The sequence below is a fragment of the Pseudophryne corroboree genome, chromosome 6 (genome assembly GCF_028390025.1).
Source record: "Pseudophryne corroboree isolate aPseCor3 chromosome 6, aPseCor3.hap2, whole genome shotgun sequence".
In the NCBI taxonomy this organism is placed as follows: domain Eukaryota; kingdom Metazoa; phylum Chordata; class Amphibia; order Anura; family Myobatrachidae; genus Pseudophryne; species Pseudophryne corroboree.
The window spans coordinates 433,198,152-433,221,554 of NC_086449.1; the positions used below are offsets into that span (position 1 = coordinate 433,198,152).

General features: G+C 49.0%; 1 protein-coding gene across 3 annotated transcripts in view; it reads left to right on the plus strand.

Annotated features, from left to right (window-relative positions):
- The first annotated feature begins 1,265 nt into the window (after window positions 1–1,265).
- BCAP29 (B cell receptor associated protein 29) overlaps window positions 1,266–23,403 on the plus strand; it is a 234,664-nt gene continuing 212,526 nt past the window's right edge. For 2 of the 3 annotated variants that reach the window (XM_063927066.1, XM_063927068.1), the window contains exon 1: window positions 1,266–1,367. The gene's annotated coding sequence lies outside the window, so the exon portion shown is untranslated. The other variant, XM_063927067.1, reaches the window with a different exon arrangement.

Below are 23,403 nucleotides of genomic sequence, written 5' to 3' on the forward strand. Positions count from 1 at the left end.
ATACGATCCAGCTGATATCAGCCGGTTCACTGCAATATTGTATAGTGTGTATGCACGATACAGGATACAATGTGCGCTCTCACAGGACGTATCCAGCATCGCACGTCGGACCTGCAATCATGCAGGTCCGACGTGCGAAATTGCTTACAAGGGCCATACTGCATTCGGCTCCTGCTCCTAACCCCGTGGCAGCCAACATCGATAAAGGACCCCATACACTACAGCTATTATGCCCCATTTCAGTCCAATTCGGGCATTCGGCCCGATATATTGGGTGAAATTAGGCATTTTTTAGGTGTCTCCGGTCCGATCCGATGCGCGTTCCTGTGAGCGTCGGATCGGATCCTCCAGATTGAATGTGCTGCACATTCAATCAGGTACGACCTGGGGGCATGGCTGGGATCGCCCAGAATACATCGGATGCAAAAGGGCAGCATACGATGTATCTTGGCCGATCCTGCCCCCCGGGAGGCTGCTGGGGTGATCGCCTGCGATCGCCTCCGACATGCGATCGGATAAGTGTATGGGGCCCTTAAGTGTGTATGCACTTGCCAATGTCGGAACCCCAACGCAGGCCGAGGTTTCATTGTATCAGGAAAAAGTGTATGGGCTGGTTATACTGTTAGGAAACTCAAAGTGATGAGCTTTTTATGCATCCAGTTTGATTTGGCATAACTTTAGCTGGCAGTACCCTGACTTTATCAAGTTTAATCCAACTAGTTGGTTGGTTGGAGTGAAAATGTGGTAATGTATGGGAGCAAATGACGATCAGGATTTGTGTTCATATTTGTGCACATACCTCCCAACATGACTCTATCCAGGAGAGACAGAATGATCTGCTTCTGGACTTCCCTCTTAATTTAGGATTGCCATCACCTGTGGTGAAACACCTTTCTTATCCATTAACCTGTTCAAAACAGGTGCTGGCAATCATAAATTAAGAGAAAAGTCCAGAAGCAGAGCATTGTGTCCCTCCTGGAGAGGGTCATGTTGGGAGGTAGGTGTACATATCCCAAACAATCTAAACAGTCTCCCAAATTCATATATTCATGTTAGATGCCTCACTTATCGAACCATTTTCATTCAAGTCAGACCAACCCTCCAGTTTCACACATATTTATTTATTTATTCATTCATTCATTCTTCATTTCGCTAGCTAGGAGTCCTTTACACACACACACCTGACTAACAAATAAGTACCCAGCAACCAATAATAGCCTAGCTTGCCGAATATTTTTGCATTTACCTCAACAAATATGGCCGCAGAGGAGCTCGAATTCTTTGCCATCACGCAGACGTCAGGGCGAGCGCTTTCCTTTTCCTGCCTGCTGCGGCTTTTCTAGAGTTCTGTGAGGCAGTCCGAGTCGGTAAGTATCAAGTACGCAGGAAGCAGGAACTGACAGCGCTGCGCTGCACTGCACTCACCCTGTAGTACACCTTACAGATCGGATTACTTTATTTATATACTGTACGTGTTCACCCAAGCTTACTTTATTTCCATCAGGTCATTAACTGGTTATCCTAGTGTTTATGTTGCTGCAGAAGTCTAGTGTATACTTATTGTGCTGCAGGAGTATAGTGCGCACTTACTGTACTGCAGGAGTATAGTGCATACTTACTGTACTGCAGGAGTTTAGTGCGCACTTATTGTACTGCAGGAGTATAGTGTGCACTTACTGTTCTCCATGAGTATAGTCCCTGCTTACTGTACTGCAGGAGTAATGCGTATAGTGTGCATACTGTACTGCATGAGTATAGTGCATACTTACTGTACTACATATAGTATGTATATTCTGTACTGTCATAGTATAGTTCATACTTACTGTACTACACTTATACCCATTTCACACTGCAAATATATCCCGGGATATTGCCGGGTCGAGGTGCAGTCTAAAAGCAGCACTTTTGAATATCCCGGGTCGAGTAACCCTGCACTTCAACCCGGCATAAAAGCAGTGTTAGCAGCGGATTATTCAACCCTGCATTCATGTAAAAGTGCTGATTGGCTGTTCTTTGTGTGCCTTGATGATGTCAGTAGCCTGAGCCCTGCTACACAGGAGAGAACAGAGAGCATTAAGGATTAGGGGTGAGGCGGAGATTGCTAGGCAGTTCACTGCATACCTCCCAACTTATTAAAAGTACAAAGAAGGACCTTGGGGCGCGCCACGCGCATGTGCGCCCGAAAAGGAGGTGTGACCTATATAAAAGGAGTGTGGTTTAGTGGCAGAGCTGCGATTGTGGGTCACGCCCCCTTGCACCATTCACTGAGGGGGCATGCCCAGCACTCTCTGAGCAGCTGGCATGCCCCCTCTGTCACCTGTGAATAGATACTGTGCACGGTATCCGTTCACATGGTCGAACATGTTATGGTCGACAGTCATAAGGTCGACCACTATTGGTCGACATTGACATGGTCGACATGGACACATGGTCGACATGAAAGGTCGACACATGAAAAGGTCGACATGAGTTTTTTAACTTTTTTTTCTTTTGGGGAACTTTTCCATACTTTACGATCCACATGGACTACGATTGGAACGGTAAAGTGTGCCGAGCGAAGTGGTAGCGGAGCGAAGGCACCATGCCCGAAGCATGGTGAGCGAAGCGGTGCACTAATTGGGGTTCCCAGTCACTTTATGCAAAAAACGACACCAAAAAAAAGTAAAAAAAAAAACCCATGTCGACCATTTTCATGTGTCGACCATTTTCATGTGTCGACCATGTGTCCATGTCGACCATGTCAATGTCGACCAATAGTGGTCGACCTAATGACTGTCGACCATAACATGGTCGACCATTCATACCGGAACCACTGTGCGCGTGCGCACAGTGTCTATTCACCGTTGCTCTCTAAGCAGAGCGGCAGTGACAGGAGCCTCCCAACTGCGCCCCCCCCCACCGCGGGATTGTGTTCAATCTGCAATGTAAATTGCAGTGTAAAAATAAAGCAGCCAGTATTTACCCTGCACATAAACAAAATAACCCACCCAAATCTAACTCTCTCTGCACATGTTATAGCTGCCTCCCCTGCAGTGCACATGGTTTTGCCCAACTGCTAACAAATCCTGCTGCGATCAACTCAGAATTACCCCCATAGTCAGTATCGCAAGCACACTCATGTGCTTGCGATACTGACTAAGGGGGTCATTCCGAGTTGATCGCTAACTGCCGTTGTTAGCAGCGCAGCGATCAGGCTAAAAATCGGCACTTCTGCGCATGCGTATGGTGCGCACTGCGCACGCACGACGTAATTTCACAAAAGCCGATGCAGTTTCACACAAGGTCTAGCGACGTTTTTCATTCGCACTGCTGATCGTTGAGTTATTGACAGGAAGTGGGTGTTTCTGGGTGGTAACTGACCGTTTTCGGGGAGTGTGTGAAAAAACGCAGGCGTGCCAGATAAAAACGCAGGAGTGGCTGGGGAAACGGGGGAGTGGCTGGCCGAACGCAGGGCGTGTTTGTGACGTCAAAACAGGAACTATATAGTCTGAAGTCATCGCAAGGTAGGAGTAGGTCTGCAGCTACTCTGAAACTGCACAATTTTTTTTTAGTAGCAGCGCTGCGATCCTTTCGTTAGCACTTCTGCTAAGCAAAGATACACTCCCAGAGGGTGGCGGCTCAGCGTTTGCACTGCTGCTAAAAGCAGCTAGCGAGTGATCAACTCGGAATGAGGGCCTATGTGCCGACCTAGCCCCTGTCGCGTAGAGAGAATCGGGCATAGCCCAAATCTCACCGTGTGTACGGGCCTTTACGCTCTGCAAATGTTATATCTGCCCCCCCTGCAACGCACATGGTTTTGCCCAACTGCTAACAAATTTGCTGCTGCGATCAACTTTGAATTACCCCCCTAGTGCATTCTGTACTGCAGGAGTATAGTGCATGCTGTACTGCATATAGGCCCTCATTCCGAGTTGATTGCTCGCTAGCTACTTTTTGCAGCCGTGCAAACGTATAGTCGCCGCCCACGGGGGAGTGTATTTTCGCTTAACAAGTGTGCGATCGCATTTGCAGCCGAGCGGGCCGAAAACGTTTTTTTGCAGTTTCTGAGTGGGTCTGAACTCACTCAGCCCTTGCGATCACATCAGCCTGTCCGGTCCCGGAATTGACGTCAGAGGCGCGCCCTGCAAACGTCTGGACACGCCTGCATTTTCCCTACCACTCCCAGAAAACGGTCAGTTGACACCCATAAACGCCCTCTTTCTGTCAGTCTCCTTGCGATCGGTTGTGCGAATGGATTAGTCGCTAGAAGCAATGCACAGCAACGATGCTGTTTGTACCTGTACGATGCGCATGCGCATTGCGGTGCATGCGCAGTAGTAACCTGATTGCTGAGCTGCGAAAATCGGCAGTGTGCGATCAACTCGGAATGACCCCCATAGTGCACTCTTTAGTGCAGGGATGGTGAACCTTCGGCCCTCCAGCTGTTGTTGAACTACACATCCCAGCATGCCCTGCAACAGTTTTAGCATGGCCAAATAGCAAAACTAGAAAGACATTCTGGTATGTGTAGTTCAACAACAGATGGAGAGCCAAAGGTTCCCACCCCTGCTTTAGTGCATACTGTACTGCAGGAATATAGTGCATACTGTACTGCAGGAGGTTAATGCATACATACTGTACCGCAGGAGTATAGTGAATTTACATGACGCCAAAAGGGTTCTAAACCACCTTACAAAGTACAGAAACAGTACGAAAAAAGAGACTTACAGTACAAAACATTGCAGAACCGCAAGGTTTATAAACATTGCCGTATCAGCAGTCATAGCGCCTAATTTAGTAAGGATTGCAAATTCTGCTAATTAGCAGAATTTGCAATCCTTTTTTCTCTGACGTCCTAGTGGATGCTGGGAACTCCGTAAGGACCATGGGGAATAGCGGCTCCGCAGGAGTCTGGGCACATCTAAAGAAAGCTTTAGGATCACCTGGTGTGCACTGGCTCCTCCCCCTATGACCCTCCTCCAAGCCTCAGTTAGATTTCTGTGCCCGACGAGAAGGGTGCACACTAGGGGCTCTCCTGAGCTCTTTGTGAAAGTTTTAGTTTAGGTTTATTATTTTCAGTGAGACCTGCTGGCAACAGGCTCACTGCATCGAGGGACTAAGGGGAGAAGAAGCGAACTCACCTGCGTGCAGAGTGGATTGGGCTTCTTGGCTACTGGACATTAGCTCCAGAGGGACGATCACAGGTTCAGCCTGGATGGGTCCCGGAGCCGCGCCGCCGGCCCCCTTACAGAGCCAGAAGAGCGAAGAGGTCCGGAAAATCGGCGGCAGAAGACGATCCTGTCTTCAGATAAGGTAGCGCACAGCACCGCAGCTGTGCGCCATTGCTCTCAGCACACTTCACACTCCGGTCACTGAGGGTGCAGGGCGCTGGGGGGGCAGCGCCCTGAGACGCAATAAATCGATAAAAACCTTATATGGCTAAAATAAATGCATCACATATAACTCCTGGGCTATATGGATGCATTTAACCCCTGCCAAAACATACAGAAAAACGGATGATAAGGACGCCGAGAAAGGGGCGGAGCCTATCTCCTCAGCACACTGGCGCCATTTTCCCTCACAGCTCAGTTGGAGGGAAGCTCCCTGGCTCTCCCCTGCAGTCACTACACTACAGAAAGGGGTTAAAAAAGAGAGGGGGGCACAAACTAGGCGCAGTATAAACAATACAGCAGCTATAAAGGGAAAAACACTTATATAAGGTTATCCCTGTATATATATAGCGCTCTGGTGTGTGCTGGCAAACTCTCCCTCTGTCTCCCCAAAGGGCTAGTGGGTCCTGTCCTCTATCAGAGCATTCCCTGTGTGTGTGCTGTGTGTCGGTACGTTTGTGTCGACATGTATGAGGAGAAAAATGATGTGGAGATGGAGTAGAGTGTCTGTAATAGTGTTGTCACCCCCTAGGGGGTCGACACCTGAGTGGATGTACTGTTGAAATTGCGTGACAGTGTCAGCTTTGTATAAAAGACAGTGGTTGACATGAGACAGCCGGCTACCCAGCTTGTGCATGTCCAGACGTCTCATACAGGGGCTCTAAAGCGCCCGTTACCTCAGATACAGACGCCGACACGGATACTGACTCCAGTGTCGACGGTGAAGAGACAACCGTGATTTCCAATAGGGCCACACATTGCATGATTGAGGTAATGGAAAATGTTTACACTTTTCTGATAATATGAATACCACCAAAAAAGGGGTATTATGTTTGGTGAGGAAAAACTTCCTGTAGTTTTCCTGAATCTGAAAAATAAAATGAGGTGTGTGATGATGCGTGGGTTTCCCCCCGATAACAATTGATAATTTCTAAAAAGTTATTGGCAGTATACCTTTTCCCGCCAGAGGTTAGGGTGCGTTGGGAAACACCCCCTACGGGGGATAAGGCGCTCACACGCTTGTAAGAACAAGGGCTCTACCCTCTCTTGAGATGGCCGCCCTTAAGGATCCTGCTAATAAAAAGCAGGAGGGTATCCTAAAATGTATTTACACACATACTGGTGTTATACTGCGACCAGCAATCGCCTCAGCCTGGATGTGCAGTGCTGGGTTGGCGTGGTCGGATTCCCTGACTGGAAATATTGATATCCTAGATAAGGACAGTATATTATTGCCTATAGAGCAATTAAAAGATGCATTTCTATATATGCATGATGCACAGCGGAATATTTGCCGACTGGCATCAAGTATAAGTGCGTTGTATTCTACCAGTAAAGTGGTCAGGGATTCCAAACGGCATTTGGAAGTATTGCCTTAAAATAGGGGATGTACCCTAGGTCGCCTCTCAAAATAAGACGCCGTATTATCAGGCGCAGTCCTGGTTGGCAAGCGGACAAAAGGGTTCCTCTTTTCTGCTCGTGACAGAGGGAGAGGAAAATGGCTGCAGAGATCAGCCAGTTCCCAGGAACAGAAACCCTTTTCCGCCTCTGCCAAGCCCTCAGTATGACGCTAGGGCTTTACAAGTTCAGGCACGGTGGGGGCCCGTTCTCAATGAATTTCAGTGCGCAGTGGGCTCACTCGCAAGTAGACCCCTGGATCCTTCAGGTAATATTTCAGGGGTACAAATTGGAATTCGAGACGTATTCCCCTCGCCGTTTCCAAAAGTCTGTTTTACCGACGTCTCCCACTGACAGGGAGGCAGTTTTGGAAGCCAGTCACAAGCTGTATTCCCAGCAGGTGATAATTAAGGTACCCCTCCTGCAACAGGGAACGGGGTATTATTCCACACTATTGTGGTAACGAAGCCAGACGGCTCGGTGAGACCGATTCTAAATCTAAAATCTTTGAACACTTACATACAGAGGTTCAAATTCAAAATTGAGTCACTCAGAGCAGTGATTGCAAACCTGGAAGAAGGGGACTACATGATGTCTCGGGACATCAAGGATGCTTACCTTCATGTCTAAATTTACCCTTCTCACCAAGGGTATCTCAGGTTATGGTACAGAACTGTCACTATCAGTTCAGACGCTGCCGTAGGGATGGTCCACGGCACCCCGGGTCTTTACTGAGGTAATGACCGAAATGATGATATTCCTTCGAAGGAAGGGAATTTTAGTTATCCTTTACTTGGACGATTCCCTGATAAGGGTAAGATCCAGGGAACAGTTGGAGATCGGTGTAGCACTATCTCAGGTAGTGTTGCGGCAGCACGATTGGATTCTCAATATTCCAAAATCGCAGCTGGTTCCGACGACTTGTCTTCTGTTCCTAGGGATGATCCTGGACACAGTCCAGAAAAAGGTGTTTCTCCCGGAGGAGAAAGCCAGGGAGTTATCCGAGCTAGTCAGGAACCTCCAAAAACCGAACCAAGTCTCAGTGCATCAATGCACAAGGGTTCTGGGTAAAAATGGTGGCTTCCTACGAAGCAATCCCATTCGGCAGATTCCACGCAAGACTTTCCAGTGGAACCTACTGGACAAATGGTCCGGGTCGCATCTTCAGATGCATCAGCGGATAACCCTGTCACCAGGGACAAGGGTATCCCTCCTGTGGTGGTTGCAGAGTGCTCATCTTCTAGAGGGCCGCAGATTCGGCATTCGGGACTGGGTCCTGGTGACCACGGATGCCAGCCTGCGAGGCTGGGGAGCAGTCACACAGGGAAGAAATATCCAGGGCTTATGGTCAAGCCTGGAGACATCACTTCACATAAATATCCTGAAGCTAAGGGCCATTTACAATGCTCTAAGCTTAGCAAGACCTCTGCTTCAAGGTCAGCCGGTGTTGATCCAGTCGGACAACGTTACGGCAGTCACCCACGTAAACAGACAGGGTGCCACAAGAAGCAGGAGGGCAATGGCAGAAGCTGCAAGGATTCTTCGCTGGGCGAAAAACCATGTGATAGCACTGTCAGCAGTTTTCATTCCGGGAGTGGACAACTGGGAAGCAGATTTCCTCAGCACGACCTCCACCCGGGAGAGTAGGGACTTCACCCAGAAGTCTTCCACATGATTATAAACCGTTGGGAAAAACTCGACAGGTATTGCGCCAGGTCAAGGGACCCTCAGGCAATAGCTGTAGATGCTCTGGTAACACCGTGGGTGTACCAATCAGTGTATGGGTTCCCTCCTCTGCCTCTCATACCTAAGGTACTGAGATTGATAAGATGGAGAGGAGTAAGCACTATATTAGTGGCTCCGGATTGGCCAAGAAGGACTTGGTTACCGGAACTTCAAGAGATGCTCACGGAGGATCCGTGGCCTCTACCTCTAAGAAGGGACCTGCTCCAGCAAGGACCTTGTCTGTTCCAAGACTTACCGCGGCTGCGTTGACGGCATGGCGGTTGAACGCCGGATCCTGAAGGAAAAAGGCATTCCGGATGAAGTCATCCCTATCCTGATAAAAGCCAGGAAGGATGTAACCGCAAAACATTATCACCGCATTTGGCGAAAATATGTTGCGTGGTGCGAGGCCAGTAAGGCTCGACGGAGGAAATTCAACTGGGTCGATTCCTACATTTCCTGCAAACAGGAGTATCTATGGGCCTGAAATTGGGGTCCATTAAGGTTCAAATTTCGGCTCTGTCAATTTTCTTCCAAAAAAGAACTATCTTCAGTCCCTGAAGTTCAGACATTTGTTAAAGGGGTACTGCATATACAGCCTCCTTTTGTGCCTTCAGTGGCACTTTGGGATCTCCAGGTGGTTTTTGGGTTCCAAAAGTCACATTGGTTTGACCCACTTAAATCTGTGGAGTTAAAATATCTCACAGAAAAAGTGGTCATGCTGTTGGCTCTGGCCTGGGCCAGGCGCGTGTCAGAATTGGTGGCTTTATCCTGTAAAAGCCCTTATCTGATTTTCCATTCGGACAGGGCGGAATTGAGGACTCGTCCTCAGTTTCTCCCTAAGGTGGTTTCAGCGTTCACCTGAACCAAACCTATTGTGGTGCCTGCGGCTACTAGGGACTTGGAGGACTCCAAGTTGCTAGACGTTGTCAGGACCCGGAAAATATATGTTTCCAGGACGGCTGGAGTCAGGAAATCTGACTCGCTGTTTATCCTGTATGCACCTAACTAGCTGGGTGCTCCTGCTTCTAAGCAGACGATTGCTCGTTGGATTTGTAGTACAATTCAGCTTGCACATTCTGTGGCAGGCCTGCCACAGCCAAAAATCTGTAAATGCCCACTCCACAAGGAAGGTGGGCTCATCTTGGGCAGCTGCCCGAGGGGTCTCGGCTTTACAACTTTGCCGAGCAATTACTTGGTCAGGAGCAAATACGTTTGTAAAATTCTACAAATTTGATACCCTGGCTGAGGAGGACCGGGAGTTCTCTCATTGGGTGCTGCAGAGTCATCCGCACTCTCCCGCCCGTTTGGGAGCTTTGGTATAATCCCCATGGTCCTTACGGAGTTCCCAGCATCCACTAGGACGTCAGAGAAAATAAGAATTTACTTACCGATAATTCTATTTCTCTATCGTCCTAGTGGATGCTGGGGTTCCTGAAAGGACCATGGGGAATAGCGGCTCCGCAGGAGACAGGGCACAAAAAGTAAAGCTTTAGGATCAGGTGGTGTGCACTGGCTCCTCCCCCTATGACCCTCCTCCAAGCCTCAGTTAGATTTTTGTGCCCGAACGAGAAGGGTGCAATCTAGGTGGCTCTCCTAAAGAGCTGCTTAGAAAAGTTTAGCTTAGGTTTTTTATTTTACAGTGAGTCCTGCTGGCAACAGGATCACTGCAACGAGGGACTTAGGGGAGAAGAAGTGAACTCACCTGCGTGCAGGATGGATTGGCTTCTTTGGCTGCTGGACATTAGCTCCAGAGGGACGATCACAGGTACAGCCTGGATGGTCACCGGAGCCTCGCCGCCGGCCCCCTTGCAGATGCTGAAACGAGAAGAGGTCCAGAATCGGCGGCAGAAGACTCCTCAGTCTTCTTAAGGTAGCGCACAGCACTGCAGCTGTGCGCCATTTCCTCTCAGCACACTTCACACGGCAGTCACTGAGGGTGCAGTGCAGGGCGCTGGGAGGGGGGCGCCCTGGGAGGCAAATGAAAACCTTTTTTGGCTAAAAATATCTCACATATAGCCTCCGGGGGCTATATGGAGATATTTAACCCCTGCCAGAATCCATTAAAGAGCGGGAGACGAGCCCGCCGAAAAAGGGGCGGGGCCTATCTCCTCAGCACACAGCGCCATTTTCCCTCACAGAAAGGCTGGAGGGAAGGCTCCCAGGCTCTCCCCTGCACTGCACTACAGAAACAGGGTTAAAACAGAGAGGGGGGGCACTAATTTGGCGTTAGAAATATATAAAAGATGCTATAAGGGAAAACACTTATATAAGGTTGTCCCTATATAATTATAGCGTGTTTGGTGTGTGCTGGCAAACTCTCCCTCTGTCTCTCCAAAGGGCTAGTGGGTCCTGTCCTCTATCAGAGCATTCCCTGTGTGTGTGCTGTGTGTCGGTACGTGTGTGTCGACATGTATGAGGACGATGTTGGTGAGGAGGCGGAGCAATTGCCTGTAATGGTGATGTCACTCTCTAGGGAGTCGACACCGGAATGGATGGCTTATTTAGGGAATTACGTGATAATGTCAACACGCTGCAAGGTCGGTTGACGACATGAGACGGCCGACAAACAATTAGTACCGGTCCAGACGTCTCAGAAACACCGTCAGGGGTTTTAAAACGCCCGTTTACTTTAGTCGGTCGACACAGACACGGACACTGAATCCAGTGTCGACGGTGAATAAACAAACGTATTCCTTATTAGGGCCACACGTTAAGGGCAATGAAGGAGGTGTTACATATTTCTGATACTACAAGTACCACAAAAGAGGGTATTATGTGGGATGTGAAAAAACTACCGTAGTTTTTCCTGAATCAGATAAATTAAATGAAGTGTGTGATGATGCGTGGGTTCCCCCCGATAGAAAATTATGGGCGGTATACCCTTTCCCGCCAGAAGTTAGGGCGCGTTGGGAAACACCCCTTAGGGTGGATAAGGCGCTCACACGCTTATCAAAACAAGTGGCGGTACCGTCTATAGATAGGGCCGTCCTCAAGGAGCCAGCTGACAGGAGGCTGGAAAATATCAAAAAAAGTATATACACACATACTGGTGTTATACTGCGACCAGCGATCGCCTCAGCCTGGATGTGCAGAGCTGGGGTGGCTTGGTCGGATTCCCTGACTAAAAATATTGATACCCTTGACAGGGACAGTATTTTATTGACTATAGAGCATTTAAAGATGCATTTTCTATATATGCGAGATGCACAGAGGGATATTTGCACTCTGGCATCAAGAGTAAGTGCGATGTCCATATCTGCCAGAAGATGTTTATGGACACGACAGTGGTCAGGTGATGCAGATTCCAAACGGCACAAAGGTGTATTGCCGTATAAAGGAAGAGGAGTTATTTGGGGTCGGTCCATCGGACCTGGTGGCCACGGCAACTGCTGGAAAATCCACCGTTTTTACCCTAAGTCACATCTCTGCAGAAAAAGACACCGTCTTTTCAGCCTCAGTCCTTTCGTCCCTATAAGAGTCATATCTGCCCAGGGATAGAGGAAAGGGAAGAAGACTGCAGCAGGCAGCCCATTCCCAGGAACAGAAGCGTTCCACCGCTTCTGCCAAGCTCTCAGCATGACGCTGGGACCGTACAGGACCCCTGGATCCTACATGTAGTATCCCAGGGGTACAGATTGGAATGTCGAGACGTTTCCCCTTCGCAGGCTCCTGAAGTCTGGTTTACCAAGGTCTCCCTCCGACAAGGAGGCAGTATGGGAAACAATTCACAAGCTGTATTCCCAGCAGGTGATAATCAAATTACCCCTCCTACAACAAGAAAAGGGGTATTATTCCACATTATATTGTGGTACTGAAGCCAGAAGGCTAGGTGAGACCTATTCTAAATCTAAAAAAATTTGAACACTTACAAAGGTTCAAATCAAGATGGAGTCACTCAGAGCAGTGATAACGAACCAGGAAGAAGGGGACTATATAGTGTCCCGAGACATCAGGGATGCTTACCTCCATGTCCAAAATTTGCCCTTCTCACTAAGGGTACCTCAGGTTCGTGGTACAGAACTGTCACTATCAGTTTCAGACGCTGCCGTTTGGATTGTCCACGGCACCCCGGGTCTTTACCAGGGTAATGGCCGAAATGATGATTCTTCTTCGAAGAAAAGGCGTCTTAATTATCCCTTACTTGGACGATCTCCTGATAAGGGCAAAGTCCAGGGAACAGTTGGAGGTCGGAGTAGCACTATCTCGGATACTGCTACAACAGCACGGGTGGATTCTAAATACTCCAAAATCGCAGCTGATCCCGACGACAAGTCTGCTGTGCCTAGGGATGATTCTGGACACAGTCCAGAAAAAGGTGTTTCTCCCGGAAGTGAAAGCCAGGGAGTTATCCGAGCTAGTCAGGAACCTCCTAAAATCAGTGCATCATTGCACAAGGGTCCTGGTAAAGATGGTGACTTCCTACGAAGCAATTCCATTCGGCAGATTTCACGCAAGAATTTTTCAGTGGGATCTGCTGGACAAATGGTCCGGATCGCATCTTCAGATGCATCAGCGGATAACCCTATATCCAAGGACAAGGGTGTCTCTCCTGTGGTGGTTACAGAGTGCTCATCTTCTAGAGGGCCGCAGATTCGGCATTCAGGATTGGATGCTGGTGACCACGGAGGCCAGCCCGAGAGGCTGGGGAGCAGTCACACAAGGAAAAAATTTCCAGGGAGTGTGATCAAGTCTGGAGACTTTTCTCCACATAAATATACTGGAGCTAAGGGTAAATTTATAATACTCTAAGCTTAGCAAGACCTCTGCTTCAAGGTCAGCCGGTATTGATCCAGTGGGAAAAACATCACGGCAGTCGCCCACGTAAATAGACAGGGCGACACAAGAAGCAGGAGGGCAATGGCAAAAACTGCAAGGACTTTTCGCTGGGCGGAAAATCATGTGATAGCACTGTCAGCAGTGTTTCATTCCGGGAATGGAAACTGGGAAGCAGACTTCCTCAGCAGGCACGACCTCCACCCGGCAGAGTGGAAACTTCATCGGGAAGTTTTCCACATGATTGTAAACCGTTGGGAAATACCAAAGGTGGACATGATGGCGTCCCGTCTGAACAAAAAACGGGACAGGTATTGCGCCAGGTTAAGAGACCCTCAGGCAATAGCTGTGGACGTTCTGGTAACACCATGGATGTACCAGTCGGTGTATGTGTTCCATCCTCTGCTTCTCATACCTAAGGTACTGAGACTTATAAGACGTAGAGGAGTAAGAACTATACTCATGGCTCCGGATTGGCCAAGAAGGACTTGGTACCCGGAACTTCAAGAGTGTCACAACTGAGGGCCTGAGCTGACGGGAGGCAGCCTCAGTTGTAGGGGCTGAGATGTACCGGAACCTGGGAGGTTGTATCAGACCCCTGGACATGTAAGTAACATGAATAATAACTGCCCGAAGGCGTGACCACGACAACTTAGATAAAAGTCAATGATGTTTATTATGACAACTCCGCATCACAGCAGCAATAAGAGAAAACGTAAAAGTCAGCAAAGAATAAATACAGTTCCTGAGTACTACAGCATGGCAGGAGCCACAGGGCACTGGTAGTGTGAGATAGTTCTTATGATCTTCTAGATGGAAAGTCCTTACCAGGCCCGGCTGTAGCAATGGAGATAACCCAGGATTATACCAGCTGGTGTTCCAGGAAGAGCTGGGTTGCTGAAGGTAAAACAGCTGCTGTGGATACTGGCTGGAACCAAACTGTTGTTAGCACGGAGTGGATACTGGCTGGAACCAGTTAAATAATAAATGAACTTTGGGAGCGATGAAATGTGAACTGAAATGTAGAACTTGAGAGCGGAGAAATAATAATTCCGGTGGAGAGTGGTAAAGTGTAGAAAGGACACCGGCCCTTTAAGGGAAGCTGTACTCTGCTGGAAGCTGAGGCTGGAAGCAGGTAGTGTTGTAGCTGGAAACAGATGAATCCACAATGGATTGGAGAGTCAGGCTACACCGCAGGTGGAATGCTGGTGCGGGTCTCTATGGTGGAAGTCTTGAGACAGGAGCTGGAACCTGGAAGACAATCATAGAAGAGAGACAAACAGGAACTAGGTTTGACAACCAAAGCACTGACGTCTTCCTTGCTCAGGTACAGCTTACTTATACCTGCAGCAAGGAAGGGGTTGGCTAGGCAATTATGCAAATCAACAACACAGACAGCAGATTGGTGGAAATGATCAGATGACAGAATCCAAGATGGCTGCGCCCATGCAGACACTTGGAGGGAAGTTTGGTTTGTAATCCATGTGGTCTGGGAAACAGTAATGGCGGCGCCGGCCACCGGAGACAGGAGACGCCAGGCTGATAGATGCACATTTAACCACGCGGGCACAGCGGAGGCCGCGGCTGATGAAAAGACCACTCTGTATGTGGAAACTCAGGAACAGCGGAATCCGGTCCTGGAACGCTGAGCCCGCCTTAGGAGGCATCTGAAGGGTAAGTAATGGCGTCCAGATACCCGGATCGTGACAGCACCCCCCCCTTTAGGAGTGGCCCCAGGACACTTCTTAGGCTTTAAAGGAAACTTTGCGTGGAAATTTCGGACCAAGGCAGGAGCATGGACGTCAGAGGCATTGGTCCAAGAGCGTTCTTCAGGACCATAGCCCTTCCAGTCAATGAGATACTGAAGTTGACCGTAACGGTGACGTGAGTCCAGGATCTTGGCCACTTCATACTCAACGCCTCGTTGAGTTTGGACTTTCGGAGTTGGTGGAAGTGAGGAATGAAACCGATTCAAGATTAGCGGTTTCAACAGGGAAACATGGAATGTCCTGGGTATTTTTAAGAAGGGAGGTAACTGGAGTCTGTAAGCAACAGGATTGATGACTTGATCAATTTTGAAAGGACCGATGTAGCGAGGTGCAAACTTCATACTGGGAACTCTTAACCTCAAATTCTTCGTGGATAACCATACCCGATCACCCACCTTGAGAGCAGGAACTGCTCGACGCTTCTTATCCGCAAACTTCTTGTACCTGAACGATGCCTTGAGCAGAGCTGATCGTACGCTCTTCCAGATATTGGCAAACTGATGCAAGGTGATATCCACTGCGGGAACAGAAGTTGCTGGAAGCGGTTTGAACTCAGGGACTTTAGGGTGGAATCCAAAGTTGGTGAAGAATGGTGTTGAAGAAGATGAAGAATGATACTGGTTGTTATGACAGAACTCGGCCCAGGGAAGTAATTGAACCCAGTCATCTTGAGAGGAGGACACATAGATGCGGAGGAAGGCCTCCAAGTCCTGATTCACCCTCTCAGTTTGACCATTGGTCTGAGGATGGTAAGCCGTGGAAAACTTTAACTTGACTTGGAGGACTTGACATAAACTTCGCCAGAATTTGGCTGTGAATTGAACTCCTCGATCTGAGATAATTTCTTCTGGAAGACCGTGGAGTCGGAAGATCTCTTGTATGAATACTTGAGCCAACTTGGAAGCTGACGGAAGACCGGTGAGAGGAATGAAGTGTGCCATCTTGGTGAACCGGTCAACTACCACCCAGATGGTATTGAACTTGTTGCACATGGGCAAATCTGTAATAAAATCCATCGACAAATGGGTCCATGGTCGACGGGGAACAGATAGTGGAACCAGTTGCCCCGCAGGCGACTGGCGGGATACTTTATGTTGAGCACACTTTGGGCAAGATGCAATAAACTCCAAAACGTCCTTTTTCAGAGTTGGCCACCAATAGGACCTAGAGATAAACTCCAGGGTTTTTTGGATACCTGTATGTCCGGCAAAACGGGAAGCATGGGCCCAATGCATGAGCTTCTTCCTTAGTGTCGGCTTCACAAAACTTTTCCCTGATGGGGGCGTAGAGTCCATCCCTACCGTGGAGAATGCCAACGGATTTATAATAGGATGCTTGTCTGAAGACTCTGACTCATTTTCTTGCTCCCATGAGCGGGAAAGGGCATCGGCCTTGCGATTCTGAGAGCCCGGACAGAACTGGAGTTTAAAGTCGAACCTGGAAAAGAAAAGTGCCCATCTGGCCTGACGAGGGTTGAGACATTGTGCGCCTTTTAGATATAGAAGGTTCTTGTGGTCTGTAAGGATGGTGATTGAATGAGAAGCTCCCTCCAACAAATATCTCCACTCCTCTAGAGCGAGCTTGATGGCTAGCAACTCCTGGTCGCCAATGGCATAGTTGCGCTCCGCTGGGGAGAACTTCCGTGAGAAGAAACTGCAAGGATGTAAATGACCATCTTTAGCCCTCTGAGATAACACCGCTCCTACTCCAACGGAGGAGGCATCCACCTCTAAGATGAAAGGAGAGTCGATGTCAGGCTGTTTCAGGACAGGTGCAGAGATGAACCTCTGTTTTAAAAGATGAAAAGCTTGCATGGCTTCTTCAGACCACTTGGACGGGTTAGCACCCTTCTTGGTGAAAGCAGTAATAGGCGCCACAATGGTGGAAAAGTCTCGTATAAACTTTCGGTAATAATTGGCGAACCCTAAGAACCTCTGGACCCCTTTGAGGGTTAAGGGTACCGGCCAATTCTGGATTGCTTGTAGTTTCTCAGGATCCATCTCTAGTCCGGAACCGGACACAATGTACCCTAGAAACGGAATGGACTTGACTTCAAAGACGCATTTCTCTAATTTGCAGTAGAGATGATTGACACGGAGACGGGACAGAACCTCCTTTACCCAGAAACGATGTTCCTCTAAATCGTTGGCAAAAATGAGGATATCATCTAGATAGACCACGACATGACGGTATAGAATGTCTCTGAAGATCTCATTGACGAAATGCTGGAAGACAGCTGGAGCATTGCTCAATCCGAAGGGCATGACGAGGTACTCATAATGTCCGTCACGGGTGTTAAATGCGGTCTTCCACTCGTCACCCTCACGGATCCGGATGAGATTGTATGCACCTCTCAGGTCCAGCTTTGTAAAGATGGTAGCTCCGCTAACTCTGTCAAAGAGCTCAGTAATCAGGGGTAAAGGATAGCGGTTCTTGATGGTAATGTCGTTCAAACCTCTGTAGTCGATGCACGGCCGCAGACCACCATCTTTCTTCTTTACAAAAAAGAAGCCTGCGCCGGCTGGAGAAGAAGAAGGTCGAATGAACCCCTTTGCTAGGTTCTCTTTTTAATGTATTCCTCCATAGAATGTGTCTCGGGGAGAGACAACGGATAAGTTCGGCCTCGAGGTGGAACCTTCCCTGGAACGAGATCAATCGGGCAGTCCCATTCTCTATGAGGAGGAAGGATATCAGCAGAAGCTTTACTGAACACATCCGTGAAATCTTGATATGGAGGAGGTGGAACATCAGACGACCTGGGGGAGGAAGAACAGACAGGCAACACTTTAAACAAACATGTCTTAGTACAGGAGGAACCCCATGCCAGGATTTGCGTAGTCGTCCAATCAATTGTAGGATTGTGAAGACGGAGCCATGGAAGGCCCAGGACCACAGGATGTGTGGCTCTTGGAATCACTAAAAATGAAATAAGTTCGGAATGAAGAACTCCCACTCTCAGACGAACTGGTAGAGTCCTTAGAGAAATAACTGTATCAAAAATTTTACTGCCATCCACAGCAGTTAAGGAAAAGGACGAAGGAAGTCTCTCGGTGGGTAGGGACCACCGTTTAACATAGGCTTCAGTAATAAAGTTCCCAGCTGCTCCGGAATCCAGGAGGGCAATGACGTTCTGATAACGTTGAGCAACTTGAAGCGAGACTGGGAGGTTACAATCTTGAGGAGATGGAGAGGAGATCATTACTCCTAGCCGGCCCTCTCCTTGGCGAGCTAGGATTTGGAGTTTCCCGGACGTTTGGGACAAGCATTAATGGTGTGAGACGGAGCTGCACAATACAGACAGAGAAACTCGGAGAGACGTCTTCGGCGCTCAGCAGGAGTTAAACGGGAACGGCCAATTTGCATGGGTTCATCTGTAGTTGGTGACAGTTGGCGAGGAGGAGGAGTAGAAGATTTTGGAGCAGATGATCTTCCACGCTCAGTTGCTCTCTCTCTGAAACGCAAGTCAACTTTCGTACAAAGTGAGATTAGCTCATCTAACTTGGAGGGTAAGTCTCTGGTAGCTAACTCATCTTTAATACGCTCGGATAAACCATGCCAGAATGCAGCATACAGGGCCTCGTCGTTCCATGCCAGTTCGGATGCCAGGATCTGGAACTGTATAAGATATTGTCCTACAGTACGTGATTCCTGGCGTAAACGGAGAATCTCAGACGAAGCTGAAGTTACCCGGCCTGGCTCGTCGAAGATGCGCCTGAATGTTGACACAAATGCAGTGTAAGAAGATAGCAGGGTGTCGGACCTCTCCCATAACGGTGATGCCCAATCAAGGGCTGAGCCACTGAGAAGAGAAATAATGTAAGCAATTTTTGTACGGTCACTGGGAAAATTGCCAGGTTGTAGCTCAAACTGAATCTCACACTGGTTGAGAAATCCCCTGCAGAATCTTGGAGATCCGTCAAATTTTGCTGGCGTTGGAAGATGAAGACGTGGAGCAGAAATGGGTAAGGTGGGTGGGGTTATAGCTGGAGTCACTGTGGTTGACGCACCAGACGCGCCTGATCCACGGAGAGTTGTCTGAATCCCATCCAGCCGAGTAGAGAGATCCTGGAGACAGCGGATGATGTGGCCCTGTGCAGCCTCCTGATGTTCTAGTCGGGCTGCCAGTTCTTGCATCGGCCTGGCCGCTTGATCCTGGTCTCCGGCTGGATTCATTAGGTCAGTGCTTACTGTCACAACTGAGGGCCTGAGCTGACGGGAGGCAGCCTCAGTTGTAGGGGCTGAGATGTACCGGAACCTGGGAGGTTGTATCAGACCCCTGGACATGTAAGTAACATGAATAATAACTGCCCGAAGGCGTGACCACGACAACTTAGATAAAAGTCAATGATGTTTATTATGACAACTCCGCATCACAGCAGCAATAAGAGAAAACGTAAAAGTCAGCAAAGAATAAATACAGTTCCTGAGTACTACAGCATGGCAGGAGCCACAGGGCACTGGTAGTGTGAGATAGTTCTTATGATCTTCTAGATGGAAAGTCCTTACCAGGCCCGGCTGTAGCAATGGAGATAACCCAGGATTATACCAGCTGGTGTTCCAGGAAGAGCTGGGTTGCTGAAGGTAAAACAGCTGCTGTGGATACTGGCTGGAACCAAACTGTTGTTAGCACGGAGTGGATACTGGCTGGAACCAGTTAAATAATAAATGAACTTTGGGAGCGATGAAATGTGAACTGAAATGTAGAACTTGAGAGCGGAGAAATAATAATTCCGGTGGAGAGTGGTAAAGTGTAGAAAGGACACCGGCCCTTTAAGGGAAGCTGTACTCTGCTGGAAGCTGAGGCTGGAAGCAGGTAGTGTTGTAGCTGGAAACAGATGAATCCACAATGGATTGGAGAGTCAGGCTACACCGCAGGTGGAATGCTGGTGCGGGTCTCTATGGTGGAAGTCTTGAGACAGGAGCTGGAACCTGGAAGACAATCATAGAAGAGAGACAAACAGGAACTAGGTTTGACAACCAAAGCACTGACGTCTTCCTTGCTCAGGTACAGCTTACTTATACCTGCAGCAAGGAAGGGGTTGGCTAGGCAATTATGCAAATCAACAACACAGACAGCAGATTGGTGGAAATGATCAGATGACAGAATCCAAGATGGCTGCGCCCATGCAGACACTTGGAGGGAAGTTTGGTTTGTAATCCATGTGGTCTGGGAAACAGTAATGGCGGCGCCGGCCACCGGAGACAGGAGACGCCAGGCTGATAGATGCACATTTAACCACGCGGGCACAGCGGAGGCCGCGGCTGATGAAAAGACCACTCTGTATGTGGAAACTCAGGAACAGCGGAATCCGGTCCTGGAACGCTGAGCCCGCCTTAGGAGGCATCTGAAGGGTAAGTAATGGCGTCCAGATACCCGGATCGTGACAAAGAGATGCTCACAGAGGACTTATGGCCTCTGCCGCTAAGAAGGGACTTGTTTCAGCAAGTACCATGGCCCTCATTCCGAGTTGTTCGCTCGGTATTTTTCATCGCATCGCAGTGAAAATCCGCTTAGTACGCATGCGCAATGTTCGCACTGCGACTGCGCCAAGTAACTTTACTATGAAGATAGTATTTTTACTCACGGCTTTTTCTTCGCTCCGGCGATCGTAATGTGATTGACAGGAAATGGGTGTTACTGGGCGGAAACACGGCGTTTCAGGGGCGTGTGGCTGAAAACGCTACCGTTTCCGGAAAAAACGCAGGAGTGGCCGGGGAAACGGTGGGAGTGCCTGGGCGAACGCTGGGTGTGTTTGTGACGTCAACCAGGAACGACAAGCACTGAACTGATCGCACAGGCAGAGTAAGTCTGGAGCTACTCTGAAACTGCTAAGTAGTTAGTAATCGCAATATTGCAAATACATCGGTCGCAATTTTAAGAAGCTAAGATTCACTCCCAGTAGGCGGCGGCTTAGCGTGTGTAACTCTGCTAAATTCGCCTTGCGACCGATCAACTCGGAATGAGGGCCCATGTCTGTTCCAAGACTTACCGCAGCTGCGTTTGACGGCATGGCGGTGGAACGCCGGATCCTAAGGGAAAAAGGCATTCCGGAAGAGGTCATTCCTACCCTGGTCAAAGCCAGAAAGGAGGTGACCGCACAACATTATCACCACATGTGGCAAAAATATGTTGCGTGGTGTGAGGCCAGAAAGGCCCCACGAAGAAATTTCAACTCGGTCGATTCCTGCATTTCCTGCAAACAGGAGTGTCTATGGGCCTCAAATTGGGGTCCATTAAGGTTCAAATTTCGGCCCTGTCGATTTTCTTCCAGAAAGAAGTGGCTTCAGTTCCTGAAGTCCAGAAGTTTGTCAAGGGAGTATTGCATATACAACCCCCTTTTGTGCCTCCAGTGGCACTGTGGGATCTCAACGTAGTTCTGGGATTCCTCAAATCACATTGGTTTAAAACCAGTCAAATCTGTGGATTTGAAGCATCTCACATGAAAAGTGACCATGCTCTTGGCCCTGGCCTGGACCAGGCGAGTGTCAAATTGGTGGTTTTTTTTTTCTCAAAAAAGCCCATATCTGGTTGTCCATTTGGACAGGGCAGAGCTGCGGACTCGTCCCCAGTTCTCTCCCTAAGGTGGTGTCAGTGTTTCACCTGAACCAGCTTATTTTGGTGCCTTGCGCCTACTAGGGACTTGGAGGACTCCAGGTTGCTAGATGTTGTCAGGGCCCTGTAAATATAGGTTCCAGGACGGCTGGAGTCAGGAAAACTGACTTGCTGTTATCCTGTATGCACCCAACAAACTGGGTGCTCTTGCTTCTAAGCAGACTATTGCTAGTTGGATGTGTAATACAATTCAGCTTGCACATTCTGTGGCAGGCCTGCCACAGCCAAAATATGTAAATGCCCATTCCACAAGGAAGGTGGGCTTATCTTGGGCGGCTGCCCGAGGGGTCTCGGCTTTACAACTTTGCCGAGCGGCTATTTAGTCAGGGGCAAACACGTTGGTAAAATCCTACAAATTTGATACCCTGGCTAAGGAGGACCTGGAGTTCTCTCATTCGGTGCTGCAGAGTCATCCGCACTCTCCCGCCCGTTTGGGAGCTTTGGTATTATCCCCATGGTCCTTTCAGGAACCCCAGCATCCACTAGGACGATAGAGAAAATAAGAATTTACTTACCGATAATTCTATTTCTCGGAGTCCGTAGTGGATGCTGGGCGCCCATCCCAAGTGCGGATTATCTGCAATACTTGTACATAGTTACAAAAATCGGGTTATTATTGTCGTGAGCCATCTTTTCAGAGGCTCCGCTGTTATCATACTGTTAACTGGGTTCAGATCACAGGTTGTACAGTGTGATTGGTGTGGCTGGTATGAGTCTTACCCGGGATTCAAAATCCTTCCTTATTGTGTACGCTCGTCCGGGCACAGTATCCTAACTGAGGCTTGGAGGAGGGTCATAGGGGGAGGAGCCAGTGCACACCACCTGATCCTAAAGCTTTACTTTTTGTGCCCTGTCTCCTGCGGAGCCGCTATTCCCCATGGTCCTTTCAGGAACCCCAGCATCCACTACGGACTCCGAGAAATAGAATTATCGGTAAGTAAATTCTTATTTTCTCGTAGTCCGTAGTGGATGCTGGGCGCCCATCCCAAGTGCGGATTGTCTGCAATACTGGTACATAATTATTGTTACCAAAAAAATTCGGGTTATTGCTGTAGTGAGCCATCTTTTCTAGAGGCTCCTCTATTATCATGCTGTTAACTGGGTTCAGATCACAAGTTGTACAGTGTGATTGGTGTGGCTGGTATGAGTCTTACCTGGGATTCAAAATCCTTCCTTATTGTGTACGCTCGTCCGGGCACAGTATCCTAACTGAGGCTTGGAGGAGGGTCATAGGGGGAGGAGCCAGTGCACACCAGGTGATCCTAAAGCTTTCTTTAGATGTGCCCAGACTCCTGCGGAGCCGCTATTCCCCATGGTCCTTACGGAGTTCCCAGCATCCACTACGGACTACGAGAAATAGAATTATCGGTAAGTAAATTCTTATTGTTAACATGCTTGGGGCCGCCCATCGCAGGGCAAGGCTGCCCAGGATGCTGACTGCCGCCTCCCCCCTTTAACAAACAGAAATTGCGAACGCATTGCAATTTCTGCTAGTTAGCAGACATAGAGGATGCCTCCTGCAGGTGCAGACTAGCTGTGCCCACAGGAGGCCAGCCACCATGTTCCTGATCGCGGCAGCTGAGTGTGACATCACGCAGCTGCCACAATCACGCCCCCGACATGCCCAGGTTCACGCTGCACCTCCCCCTCGTTTGGACGCCTCTGCAACCCTGTCTCCTCGCTGGAAACGGAGCGTTGCCCGCCCCGCGTCCGCCTCTGCCTGATTGACAGGCAGAGGCGATTGCATTTTCTG